This window comes from Amblyomma mixtum, chromosome 5, assembly GCF_055824585.1.
Source record: "Amblyomma mixtum isolate Tamu chromosome 5, ASM5582458v1, whole genome shotgun sequence".
Classification (NCBI taxonomy): domain Eukaryota; kingdom Metazoa; phylum Arthropoda; class Arachnida; order Ixodida; family Ixodidae; genus Amblyomma; species Amblyomma mixtum.
The window spans coordinates 156,729,930-156,744,754 of NC_143016.1; the positions used below are offsets into that span (position 1 = coordinate 156,729,930).

The 14,825-nt window shown below is 43.8% G+C and overlaps 1 long non-coding RNA gene across 1 annotated transcript; it reads left to right on the top strand.

Moving 5' to 3' along the window:
• The first annotated feature begins 4,988 nt into the window (after positions 1 to 4,988).
• On the top strand, positions 4,989 to 11,197 carry LOC149344246 (uncharacterized). The gene is made up of 3 exons (XR_016283190.1): positions 4,989 to 5,283; positions 8,831 to 8,942; positions 10,959 to 11,197. It is a non-coding gene; the product is annotated as an uncharacterized LOC149344246 (long non-coding RNA).
• The last annotated feature ends 3,628 nt before the right edge of the window (positions 11,198 to 14,825 follow it).

Sequence of the window (14,825 nt, forward strand, 5' to 3'; positions counted from 1 at the left end):
TAGACCTACAACTGGATTTAACAGTTGAGGATTCGGAACCTTAGCTGCTTAATTTTAGTGCCGATATTGAAAGTGTCGCTGTACAAAAGATGTGCCTGTTGTTGTTCAAACGGTGTTCTTGCTGAGCCTCAGCTGCTTCGCTACCGTGAACAGATCGAAGGTTTCACTTTCGTGCGCCGTTACTGATTACATCTTCGAAGCGAAAGATTGCCCTCACTGAAGTGGTTTCAGAACATCTGCTTCCCCTAGCATATGATTGCTTTCGGCTTTCTTCGGGGTTATAGCGCGAACTTAGGTTCCTGTTTGGCGGATCTAGTATTTTCGGTGATTGTAGCTTGTGTGTCTGCGAATACTGCCAGCTAGAACGGTCCCAAAAATGTATTTGTGTCTTGTTTTATGACACACATTTCCAGCAACACTGGTATAAACCTACTTTAAACCAGCACATGTGATTTAGTTTGAAGTGCCTATATGCTGGACACTTAACGCTCTATCAAGGCGAAATTGCTAAGTTCGGTCAATAGTGCGCGATACGATGTTGTTAAACGCTGACTATGCCCATAAATGCATGGTCTGTAATGACGTTTTTACCGGTCCGCAACGCTGGGTTTTTCAATAAAGCTGTTGTGAGAGCATTTTTAGCCTTCCAGAATGTTTCTTTTAGTATTCCCTTCTGTTTGCACGAATATTAAGGCTGCGATAACGTAATATAACGGAGAGTTGAGCTTGTTGGTACAAGCGTAACAAGAAACATGGCGCAGGGACATGGGACGAAAAAGTATGCAGAACTTCATTTTTATTTAAAGGAGGAGTCCACGCATTTTAATTCAAGGAACTGAAATTGTTAAAACAACAATCTTTCTAATGCAAAACTAGGTTGGAAGAAAAAGCATCTTTTCAACCAATCAAAGCAACAAAAATGGTGGCCGAAGAAAAAGCTGCTACACTGCAGCTTGATTAGGCTCCAGCTACCCATCAGCAGTGGACGCAGCGAAAATACATTCGCCAGTAATAAAGCGCGATAAAAAATAAATCAGAAATACATTACAAATCAAACGCGCACCGAAAAGGACATATCAATATAGGCTAATGAAGAATCACTAAAGAGAATGTACGTGATAATAGAAGGAGACGCAGATATGATGCACACCAGTTCTTCATGAAAAGCAACTAAAGAAACAAAAAAACTTGCAACAAATGGTGTGAAACGCAACATTCAATCTCGTACACAGCACGTGCCATATATTGAACCATACTGAAACAGGTTGGTTGGTTGGTTGGTTTATGGGGTTTAACGTCCCAAAGCGACTAAGGCTATGAGAGACGCCGTAGTGGAGGGCTCCGGAAATTTCGCCCAGTACTGAAGCATTCCGACGCACATAAAAAAAGCGTAAACGCATATCTTGGGAAATGGTGGTAGTATGACAGGAAATATCGCACACATAAATATAAATATGGAATCGTCACCACAGAACCTAAATATGGAATCGTTCCCTATAGACATACACACGAACAAGTGCCAAATTTTTTAAATGTAAATAAACTTAGTATATGTTTTCGTGAACGTGATGATGTCGACATTATGTGTGTAATAGAGGTTTAACCTCGTAGGCAGTTTATGCTGAATTCTCTCTCGTCCGTAGTGCGTGCGAGAAAAACGAACAGGCCAAAGCGGTGGACAGTGAAAAGTATATGCTCTAGGAGTGTGCTCAGGATGTGCAATGTAAAAAAAAAACATGTAGTCAACCGTGAACCGCCTTCTTGTAAGAACATAGAAGTGTGTAAGTGCACATGTCCTGAACTCTAATGATCTTATGTTTTCCGAAAACAGGCCCAGTGTGTTCTAAATAGGAAGCATTTGATACCTGGCGGACTGCGTTTTTTGCATTAGAGTGAGCTTGCGTAAGTTTTCAGCGGTAGTGCTTCCCGAAACCAGTAGACAATAACACAAATCAGAGCTGAACAGGACATTATAAAGTAATCGCCTAATCGTCACCGGGAGAATTAGTCTTTGGCTGTTCATTATGCCAACTGCTTTGCTTAATTTACCCAATAACGACTGAATTGGCTGGTTCCAGGGCATATGTTCATTAAATACTACGCCAATTGTTTTCACAATTTTTTGATTGGAAACATTGTACGGACCAAGAAGAAGAGATTCAGGAAGTTTATCCGACGTTCCTGGCGCACGAAACAGAACACACTTTGTTTTGGTTTTGTTCAGCGTTAGGTAATTTGCCTTGCACCATTCGTTTAAACTCTAGCAAAATGCATTGGTCTCGACAGTGACGTGCGCTAGGTCTTTTCCTCCCCTTACAAAAATGCACATTGAGATGCAATTAACTGTTTATAGAGTATTTGTTGAGTCAATAAAAAGTCTATTCATACTCAAATCCTAATGACTTTGGTCTATAAAAAGTCAATATGTTCTTGACTGGTATGACCCAATATAAATTTAATTGACTACGAGTGAATTAAAACTCAATCAACAAAAAATCAATTTACATCGATCTCTCACTGTCATTAAAAAGTCAATAAGTTCTTGACTGATATGAACCAATATAAATTTAAATAACTACAAGTGAATTAAAAGTCAAGCATCAAAAAATCAATTTACAGCCCGTTTCTCACCGTGTCATTAAAAAGTCAATAAGTTCTTGACTGATTTCACCCAATATAAATTTAATTGACTTGAATTGAATTAAAACTCATGCAACAAAAATTCCATTTACAGCCCATTTCTCACGACTCATTAAAAAGTCAATATGTTATTGACTGATATGACCCAATATAAATTTAATTGACCACAAGTAAATTAAAACTCAAGCAACAAGAATTCCATTTACAGCCCATTTCTCACGACTCACTAAAAAGTCAATATGTTATTGACTGATATGACCCAATATAAATTTAATTGCCTACAAGTGAATTAAATCTCAAGCAAGAAAAAATCCATTTACAGACGATTTCTCACGAGGCATTAAAAAGTCAATATGTTATTGACTGATATGAGCCAAAATGAATACAACTGACTACAAGTGAATTAAAACTTTAGCAACAAAAATTAAGTTTACAACAGATTTCTCACCAATTATGGAACCAACCGCAACAACAGCTCAAACGATTCCCATTTCAGCTGAACAGCCTTTATTCATATTATATCTGCTATGGGAGAGGTCATGATGTTGAAGTTGGTTGTAGGTTGTGACTCGGAAAAACACTGCTCATGAGGTCGCTTCGCAGTGTAAAATTTAACGTATAACTGAACACAGTATTCTTTTTTGGTACCAAGTGAGAAATGTGGTATGAAACTCTCCTTAGGTTGGAATTAAATTGCACAATGTAAGGGAGAGCTAACTTGAGTTACTGATTCATAAATGTGACAGCATAATGGTGCGGAGGCAGCATTACCTGAATACCGGGCGTTTCAGCAATCACTTTCAAAAATTTTCAAAAATAGGCTTTTTGGGGTAAAAATATCGTTTGTGCTATCACCAGTGTTGGCGGACAACAGAAAGCCGGTAAATTGTCTTCAGTAAGCTGGTTTAATAATTTTTAATAAATAACTTTTTAATCAGTAGAGTTAGACGCCTAGTTGTTATCAGAGATTTGTAGCTGGTTGTAATAGCCATATCAGTTTTTAGAATTTGGGAAACGCGATTACCCTTGGGGCTGCGGCTCGACAAAATTTGGCTTTTTCGACTAGTTACATGCACTGGAGGGCTTGCTTTGCCTGCGTGCTTTCGAAAGCGAATGTATTTGCACACGATGCATCCAAATTTTGTCGAGCCACAGCAGCAAGTGTAATCGCGTTTTAGAAATTCTAAAAACTGATATGGCTACTACTAACGACCGGCTACAAATCTCCAATTGCAACGAATTGCCTATCTCTGATAGTTAAAAAGTTAGAAATTAGTTTACCAGCTTACTACCTAAGACAATTAACAGGCTTTCCGGTGTCCAGCGATACTGGTAATAATGTGCCGCAAAAGCCATGTTTTTACCCCAAAAAGCCTGTTTTTGAAAATTTTTGAGTCTTCCCTGAAAAACCTGATATTTATTTTGATTGAAGATGTCAGTCCAATCGGGGATTTTTACAGGTGTGGGTTATAAGGGCCCGCACACATTTGCTCACATAGGGAGCATTCACACGTATGTACACGAGGGTAACTAAAGACTATTACAACAAAAAGGAGGCAAGCGCGTGAAATACAATGGCATCATCTTGATTGGACCATAGAGTATAAGCATACAGGCTGTTGAAATGCCTCGTGAGACCAGTATTCAACACACCTATTGAGAAACCAATATACAGCATATGTAGAGTCTTTGTCAAAAGTAACCAGGCTGCATGGTTTACTTCTAGCTCATGCAGCGGAGCTCTTAAGGCCGGTTCACATGCAAGCGACTGAGCGATTGAGCGACGCGTCGCAGCGAAAATTTCCAACTTGTTGAAACTTCGCCGCTCGTCGCAGCGACGACTCAAAAACAGGTTTTTCCGCCGCGGCGACAGGATTCGCTAGCATTTTCGCTGTCATGTGAAACAGGCTTTACAGCTTCGCTGAAGCTGAAATGGTCGTTAAAGGTAAGGACTGGGGGTCTTCTTATCTTCCAGCACCTTTTGACATTAAATAAAGCCACGAGGGCTCCACTATACAAGCTAGAAGCAAACCATGCAGCCTGGTTACTTTTGACACAGACGGTACCTTGCGCCAGCGCCGCGCTGACTTGCTAACTTTTTTTTTTTTTCACCGGAACAGCGCGCACTAAGACACGGACAAGAAGGGAGACACGACACACACTCCCTTCTTGTCCGTGTCTTAGTGCGCGCTGTTCCGGTGAAAATGAGTTACCAACTTGCCCAAGCATCTGTTTTAACGACTTGCTAACGCCGTTCAAATCAAGCGCGCAGGCTGGCAGGTCACGTGACAAGACGAACACATCCGGGCACCACGCGACCACGCGGGTCGTTCCGGCTTACTGCCGTTTGTGCTCGCCGCTCGCTCGTTGGGGCATGTTTTGTGTTGTATTTATTTCAAAATCGTTGCTTCAAACTCGTGTTTGTGTTGACTTGTGATCATAGCTTTTGGCACCGCTGGCAGTACAATTTCCAGCCCTTCGTGTGCTTCGTGAAAAAAGTGACCGCGCCGGGAAGCCTCCTGGCTTTTCGTCATGACAGCACGTTGGACTTCACCGATGGAAGCTGCTGCGGCTTTTATCTACCGGAACCGCCTTACAAAAGAAGAAAGCGGTTACTGGAAGGCGTCGAGTCTTCGTTTTCAGGTAAGACCTGTAATAATGCGCAGGAATGCGCGCAATTTGCCACCACGCAAATTAACCACCTAGCACTAAGGCGAGAAGAAACGGAAGAGATGAGGCCCTGCCGCCATTGTTAACCCGCCCGACATTGTGCACGGTTATTTCTGCGGTGGCAAAATGCACTCTACATTGAGTCACTAACTAGCTGCCCTGTCTGTGTTCACAGTGTATCCGTTGCGACGCGAACGCCGTGAAAATAATTTAAAAATTACGAGGAACTTTAGCGGCTAAAGTGGTGAAAGGCGAAAGCCTGAGTGCTGCTTTCTGCTACGCGATTGTTCACTGTACATTTTGTTGGCGCATTAATTAACTGCCAATTAATGACGTTTAAGCTTCGCCTTTAGGAGTGGAACGCGACAGCGTGTTGTAGCGCTGCCACGGAGTCCAAGGAACGCCACCACCCGTTCGGCGCGATGCGTTGCCCTTTGAACGCAACGCTTTTTGAGGAAAGGAAATGGGGCTGTAATTCTCTGTCATCTCGGTGGACACCTGAACCGCACCGTACAGGAAGGGAGGAAGTGTGAGTGAAAGAAGAAAGAGGGGCCGTAATGAAGAATATGAAAATTGTATTTGAGGAAAGGAAATGACGCAGTAACTGTTTCACATATCTCAGTAGACACTAGTCGAAAATTGTATTTGAGGAAAGGAAATTGCGCAGTAACTGCCTCACATATTTCGGTGGACGCCCGTCAAAATTTGGGAGCGCGGACAAATACGCCTTGCTCGTCGGTAAATTGGTTTTTGATTAAAGGAAATGTATCTGGCTTTGATATCTCGGTGGACACCTAAACCTCGCCGTAACGGGAAGGGAGGAAGATGGGAGTGAACGAAGACAGCGTCTTCACTAGACGCACCTTTGTTCATTCCAAACCATTGAGCTGGCATGGCTTGTATATAGTTCATGTACAGGTGCAGTCAAAAGTAAATGGAAGGCGCAACAGCGTGAAAAACCATGTCTCAGCGCTTTCTAACGCCGGCTCCGGAAACTGATTAGCTCGGTCGCCAGGAAGCCGCGCGCGCTATCAGCAGCCCCTTGACTCGAGCGTACGGCCATCACTTTCGGCGGCTCGAACGGATGCTTGTTGCTTTCACGGATTTCGCACCACGGATTTCACGGGCGCTGCCTGCCGGTAAATGCGTCATCATCACTAAGCAATCAAAACACGCCGATGATAGCGGCGTCCGCTCGTCGCCACAAGGAGCACGGGCCAGCTGCTGACTATTTTCAAACGGCGCAAATCGCTCTTCAAACTAATCGCAGGCAGCGCCAGTGAAATCCGTGGGGTCACATTTGAAAAGCAACAAGCATCCGTTCGAGCCGCCGAAAGTGATGGCCGTACGCTCGATACAAGGGTCTGCTGATAGCGCGCGCGGCTTCCTGGCGACCGAGCTAAGCAGTTTCCAGAGCCGGCGTTAGAAAGCGCTGCGACATGGTTTGCCACGCTGTCGCGCCTTCCATTTACTTTTGACTGCACCTGTACATAGAACATTACATCATTGTAATAAATACCATGTTGAAGAAAAAAAAAGCTGGCATGGCGGGGTGGTACCGTGCTAGGCTCGCACTCCGGAGACCGGGGTTCGATTCCCAAGCTCGGCCAATTTCCTACTCGGTTTTATTTATTTATCTGGTCTGACTAGAAAGGTTAATTAGACTGATTGGTTGAGTAAGCAGTTAACTACGCTCAGTCAAACTTACTTGCAGCATCACTATACGATCCCTTTAATTGGTTGCATGGTTAGTAGCCAAGGTACAATTGGCCCCGTTTGAAATTCGCGCACTGTGACGTCACGACCGTTTCGACCAATTGAAAAGCGTGACATTTCTGTCGATAGCTCCTGCTTACAACGATGAGGCATTAAAGGCTTCCGCCTTAAAATCATTGTTCGACGTGGTTGTGCATTTCTGCCTGCACGCATGTTTTTCGTCGCTATCCGCTCGCAGCGGTTTGACGATAGTGCACGCAACTTGACCTGTTTAGCGTTGCATTTTGTGCTGCGCGTACACGCGTCGATACAATTTCTTGAAGTGGCTTCGTAAGCTTTGAACACACCTATGCGAGACGATTAAACCTGCTGTCGAGCTCTAGGGGTATGCTGTGTTCGCTCTGCATTCGACGCAGCTAACCCATAGCTGCCCGCCTTGGTGGCCGGTAGTGCGCGTCATTCGGACTCTGGCGCTGCATACTGCGCTACGCGAGTACGCGTCAGGGCTCGGCATTTGGCATACTCGGCATTCTCGGCATACTCGGGCTCGGCATTCGGCATTTGGCAGACCGGATCGCTACCGAGCCCGAGACTGATGCATCGCATGTACCCCGAGACCTACCCGACCGATACGTGTAGAGTCTGCCGGAGGGAGCCGGCAAATCACACGCACATCCTGTGGGACTGCATCAAAAATCCAAAGGAAGCAAGATCAGGAACAATCCCGCCGCGGCTGGAGGCAGCCGCGAAGAGCAACGACCATGACCAACAGCTATGGGCCGTCCAGCAGGTCCTCGGGGCGCTCGAAAGGCAGGGATCCAGCGAGCCGGCAACGGCGAGCGGAGACCCGCGCCGAGTAACGGCAGCCTCGTAGACGACGTAGGCCCTCGTCGGGGCGCGCGAGCGTCCAACTGCAGGCACAAATAAAGTTTATTCCAATCCAATCCAATGGCATACTCTGCTCGATACGACATCGAGTCGTGTTCGCTGCAGCGGACTGTGCGGCACCAGACCCGCCGCGGTGGCTCAGTGGTTGCGGCGCTCGGCTGCGGACCCGATAGACGCGGGTTCGATACCGGCCTCGGCGGCCGAATTTCGATGAAGGCCAAATTCTAGAGGCCTGTGTACTGTGCGATGTCAGGGCACGTTAAAGACCCCAGGTGGTCGAAATTTCCGCAGCCCTTTACTACGGCGTCCCTTATAGTCTGAGTCGGTTTGGAACGTTAAACACCAATAAACCAAACCAGACCAAGCGATACGCGCTACTGGCCACTGTGGTGGGCGGTTAATCGCGTTGGAATCAAACGCAGACTGAATACGTCGTCCTCCAAGGCTGAACTGTCGGTGCAATCGCCTCGCAGTGGTGTCTTACAAGCTCAAAAAGCCACATCCAGTAACAGGCTGTATGAACGCGTATTCGCGTAAATAGAGGAGTGATGCGGCTTCCCCAATGAGAAAACTGCCTGTTCGATCATTAGTGTAGCCGTAAAGTGCTTTTAGTGGCAGGCGACCGTGAAGAAAAATCATTGTTGGATGTTGAAGAATAACCAGTCCAAAAATAGGCTCGAGCGCTTTGCAGCCTTTTCATACAGCCCTTTCAGATTAAATATTTCTGAAGAACCCTAAACAGTGCCGAGCTTATCGTGGATTGAAGTGTGAGCAAGTTAACTTTTTTTCTGTTTAAACTTTGCCTTGTGTTTGTGTGAAACTGGCAAAACGAATTTTTACCCATTAACACAGTCATTGTGGGTACTTCATCTTCCATAGATTGCAGAGGTGAAATTCAAATTATGATGTTATGCAGGTGAAGTGCCTGCTGTCCAATGGTGAAGAGGTCTGAAAAGGATGTCTCCGCTGTCCAACTGTGGGGCTGTCTTCCTTGTGTGTGCCCGTTCAACGTGTATTGCAGAACACATGTAAGTAATGAGTTTTCTAAAGTGCGTTTTTCTAGAACTCTGTGTTGAGATCATTGTGTTGCACCACTGTGCTTTGAACCAGTGTTGACGGCATATGTTGGCACTTCCCTTTGAAATAGTATATGTGTGTTTCTTCTCAATAAGGCGTCATCCAATACTGCAACTTTGATTCTGGATTTGAAGTGGCGGGCTACAGAGCAGCATTTTAAGGCGATGTTACAGCAGGAGGACAGCCTTGTTATCCTTCTACTGTAATACCTGTGTCACATAGCACTCCTCCTTAACAGTTGTAGCAGTAGGATAACTTTCATTCTTCTACTGTAACGCCAGTGTCGCATGACACTCCTCAGAGACCCATTGTAAGAGGCTGCGCAAAAGAAACCAGGATGAAAGGGAAGACACGTATACCAAAGGACGAGCGCTGAAGTACCAACTGGTAGTTCAGCGCTCGTCCAACTAGAAGTTGGTAGTTCAGCGCTCGTCCTGTGGTATATGTGTCTTCCCTTTCGGCCTGGTTTCTTTTGCGCTGCCTCTTACAATGATGCTTAACCGACTAGCCCACACGAAGTTATTGATCCTCAGAGACCTTTCCAGCGAAGGCATCTGATTTCACTTGAGGGGCAAAATATGAAAGGCATTATATTGCAGCTGAAATAGTAATTTAACTGTAAACCTTAAGATTTTTGCCATTTCAGTGAGTATACTTGCTCTAATCCACATATATTTGTCTAGGAGATTGTAGCAACCTGGTTGACTCAGATTTTTGGCTTGCTACCTGATGGCATGGCTAAACAACTTGGAAAGAATAAAATATAAGACATGAATGCATGCTGCACTAACATCTGTTTACATTATCAGTTTTCCACATTACCTGGGTTGCACTGTATATACTCAGAAATAGAAAGGAGCCAAGTACAAAGAAAAGCAAACAAAACAACAAAAAGGTAAAATGCAAAATGTCAGTCCTGTCCTGTTGTGTGTGTTGTCTCCGTTTTTTAGCGCCAGTACGCCTTTTGTGTTAACATGTCATGCTACAACCAACTAGCTCAAATCAAAGTATTGCGAAATGTTACCCTCTTTTTCTCATGCACTTAGCAGCAATGGTCATAGTGAAAAATGGCATAGCAATAAAGAAGCACTTGGCTTGTAACATGCACACCTTTTTGGAAATACTAGAGTGTAGTTGTGCTTTTGCCACTCTAAGAAACTGGATTGTCTTACATGGCTCTGCATCTCAATGTGACTAATTGCATCATGTTTTGTTATGAAGGCTAGTGCGTTTTAGTGCTGGTTATTGCATTACTATTTCTACTTCCTCTGTCTACTAGTGAGTCGTCAGTTTGTGTTGCACTTCCTTCTTTATCACATTTAATTTTTTTAGGTATTGCACATTTCAGTGTTGTGTCAAGGGCATGTGGAAGAGCTGGAATTACAGAATTCCTCTTAGCAGGCCCAGCCTCTTGTGTGATATATAGGCAGTGCTCCTACTGTGGCATACTATTTTTATTTTTGAATATTTGCTATTACACGCACTAATCTGTGATTTTCATCGGCATGAAATCATTTTCCCATATGATTTTTGCAGTTAACGTTATAAAAAGGCAAAGTACACAATTACCGTTTTCACTTCTTTCTTACATCGGAACCTACTACTATTGCATGACACCATTATTGTGAAGGTGTAAGTTTTGTTTTATTTTAAACAACTACATGATTTCTGACTTGCATTCTTCAACAGGCATGAAAGCATAGCACCATATTACACTATGCAATCAACAAATGCAATTCGATCTTGGCCGCGCCGGTGTAATGTCGATGGAGGCGAAATCTAGAAGCCCGTGTACTGTGCGATGTCTGTGCATGTTAAAGAACCCGAGGTGGCCAAAATTTCCGGAGCCGTTCACTGCGGTGTTCCTCAAAGCCTGAGTCGCTTTGACGTTAAACCCGCAATTAACGTCTCATTCCTGGCTGTGACTGTAGCATAGAAATTTTATTCCTGTGTTCTGGTTCCTGCAGGTGCATGCATTCATTTATTGTTTCGAGATTGAAAGGGCTGTGTGCAAACTCTGGACGGAATCCAGAAGGATGCAGTATTTCTGAAGTGGGCCACCACAACTGTATGGTGAAGAGAAGCAGTTGTACAGCGCAGCTTCATTGGCAACTGCTCAGGAGAAGGATATTGGAAGGCAAGGAAAAGGCTCTACAGAAGGCACTCAGGCAAGTGAAAATGGATGCACTCACAGGTGATTACTGGTTTTAGCTGGATTTAGCACAGATGTATATATTCACTCCGTCAATGTATTCGAGAATTTCGGTAAAACGGCGAGTTGAGCGAGTAGGTACATCTTGAGAAAAAAACAGCGCAGGAACAGGGGCACAAGAAAAGAAGACGACGGGACAGGCGCTGACTAGCAACTGAAGGTTTATTGCACGGAAAACGAAAAAATATACTCTACAAACAACCAGGAGCACGCATGATCGACGCCAACAACACTGATTAGATGTTACAATCAGCCATGATCTTCAAGAAACGATATCTCACAGTCATGAACGAGGACGGATGGAGTGCTTACGCATGTGTCGTGGTTTTTCTGAATATGAAATGCTTCGCTAATTTCCCTAGTTAATCTATCTTTATTATTGTACAATTCCTTTGTGTCGTTAAAAAGTGGAAAACATTGTTGGGCAGCAGGCGCGGAGGTGTTGCTATTACATTATTTGTAGTGCAAGGCTAGGTTAGAGGAAGGGGCCCCTTTCAAAGAGGTGTTATGTTCACGCAGGCGGGAATTTAGGCATCTTCCCATCTGGCCTATATAGTTCTTGCCGCACGTGAAGGAACCCTGTACACCCACACCCTTGGCACAAGGGACGAACTTTAAATCATGATTTACTTCACACTCTTTTTTGTCTTTGTTTTTTGTCTTTTTTGTTTTTTGTCTTTTTTGTTTTTCTTCTCTGCTTTCCCTATCAACCCTGGCGCAAATTTTGCCCAGCTTATTAGGTGCTGAAAAAAGCACATCTACCCCATATCTGCGGCCTACCTGCTTTAAACGGTGGAACAACTGGTGAACGTAGGGCACGACAGCAAATTTCTTTTTAACCTGACCTGAAGGCTGCGGTGTCTCGTGCCTACAAGAGGACTTAATTTTTTTAAGTATTTTATTGCATGCCAGTATTATAGCATCATCCGGAAAGCCTGCTGACCTCAGCCTCTGAACTTGTTGACTAAAACTGTGACTGATAGCATGCACGCAAGACTTGTTAATCGCAGAACCTAAACAAGAGACGGCTATACCACATTTGACTATCTTGAAAAAGCATGGAAGTCTGTCACAAAAAACATTAAACCTGTGCGCACTGGTGTGAAAAGACATAGGCGCGAAGCATTGCGCCTACTGAAGGAAATGAACTTAGAGCGCTTTCACTCCTTGGTTAAAAAAGCAGATAAGGACTTTCTTTAACTATTTTTTTCAGCGAAAACCCACAAACCCAACATTCCATTCCGCTGTATTGTTACGGAACACGCTACCTGGCAATGTGAGGTGTCAAGGTTTTTGCAAAAAAATCCTGTGTTCTTTGGCAATAGACGATCCGTTACTAGTGTCTAATTCCTTGAAGGTGGTTGAATACCTGAAGTGCCATAATCCCGGGTTGTGTAACGTGTTTAGTGTCGATGTACAGGACTTATTTTATTCTCTTCCGCACGATACTCTTCTGCAGTGTGTCAGCAAATTTATAATAGATGCTAACGATGAGGAAGATTTCATTTCGAAATGCGGAATCTCGGTGGGTGCCTTTTTGGTGCTGTTGTCATTTTATCTAAAAGCTACTCTTGTTGAATGGCAAGGCAGACTGTTTACTCAAAAATCGGGCGTATATGTATTGGGTCAAAAGTGGCTCCGGTACTGAGTAATATTTTTCTTTGTTATGTCGATAAGGCCATTGAAAGTAATTTGAGCTCGCAAACAAAACGCGTCTTCAGGTATGTAGATGATTACCTTGTTTTTGTTGAGAACGTTGACTTCCAGGGACAGATAGACATCATTTTAAAGGTTTTTGACGATTGTGGACAAGGCTTAAAATTCACCTTTGAAACACCGCAAAAGAATGAACTGCAATTCCTTGATATTAGATTGGTGTTAAAGCCAGACCATGTGTGCTGGTCTTTCTTTCAGAGGTCAGTGAAACCCTTGCTCAGTTACCGTTCTGGCCATTCCAAGATAGTCAAATGTGGTATAGCCGTCTCTTGTTTAGGTTCTGCGATTAACAAGTCTTGCGTGCATGCTATCAGTCACAGTTTTAGTCAACAAGTTCAGAGGCTGAGGTCAGCAGGCTTTCCGGATGATGCTATAATACTGGCATGCAATAAAATACTTTAAAAAATTAAGTCCTCTTGTAGGCACGAGACACTGGAGCCTTCAGGTCAGGTTAAAAAGAAATTTGCTGTTGTGCCCTACGTTCACCAGTTCTTCCACCGTTTAAAGCCGGTAGGCCGCAGATATGGGGTAGATGTGCTTTTTCGAGCACCTAATAAGCTGGGCAAAATTTGCGCCAGGGTTGATAGGGAAAGCAGAGAAGAAAAACAGAAAACACAAAAAACAAAGACAAAAAAGAGTGTGAAGTAAATCATGATTTAAAGTTCGTCTCTTGTGCCAAGGGTGTGGTGTACAGGGTTCCCTTCACGTGCGGCAAGAACTATATAGGTAGGCCAGACGGGAAGATGCCTAAATTCCCACCTGCGTGAACATAACACCGCTTTGAAAGGGGCCCCTTCCTCGAACCTAGCCTTCCACTGCAAATAATGTAATAGTAACACCTCCGCGCCTGCTGCCCAACAATGTTTTCCACTTTTTAACAACACAAAGGTCTTGTACAATAACAAAGATAGATTAACTAGGGAAATTAGCGAAGCATTTCATATTCAGAAAAACCACGACACATGCGTAAGCACTCCATCCGTCCTCGTTCATGACTGTGAGATATCGTTTGTTGAAGATCATGGATGATTGTAACATCTAATCAGTGTTGTTGGCGTCGATCATGCGTGCTCCTGGTTGTTTGTAGAGTATATTTTTTCGTGTTTCGTGCAATAAACCTTCAGTTGCTAGTGAGCGCCTGTCCCGTCGTCTTCTTTTCTTGTGTCCCTGTTCTTGCGCTGTTTTTTTCTGCATTCGAGAATTGCAACTCAGGATTTGTTAGTTGTTTATTAGGAAGCACAAAACAAAGGATAATAACAAATGTACGGGATGGAAGCTAGTGACCAATTAACTGTAGGTATGTCATCATGTGAAGGTTTGTGTACTATCAGCAACGAATGAAATGCGAACAAGAAAACATCGGTGGCAACACAATAACACCAAAGTATTAGCTCCTGGATGAGAAATACTGGCGAGGTTATATAACACTTCTGACGAAAAGTCTTCGCGCCTTGGAAAATAAAATAGCGGAAGCCAGTATTCAGCTTTCCCTGGCTAAGAGCTGCTTATTTTGCTGTCCGTGGTTCAGCTGTCTTGTTCGCGTTTCATTTCTTGCTGATAGTACAAGAGGTTAATTGATGGGCATAGTTTGTAGCTCATGTGAGGGACAGTATAAACAGCTTAAATGGCGAGGTTCTGAGAGCAATGGGGCAGTGCATGAGCAGAAAAACTAGCCAGGAATTAACAACTTTTGATGAATTCTCAGCTTTCATGCTTTAGAAATAAGGCTGTTGGTATTTGGCAGCCATGTGCTGTGAAGCTCGGTATTTTAAAAGTGTTGAGGCCTAAGGGATTCTGATTCAGTGTTGGCATTCATGGGTGCTGTCACATTAGCCATCCTCCTTTAATGCAAATAGCAGCATTTGCTAGTTGTGTTTGCAATGAGATCATTATAGCAGTGCATATC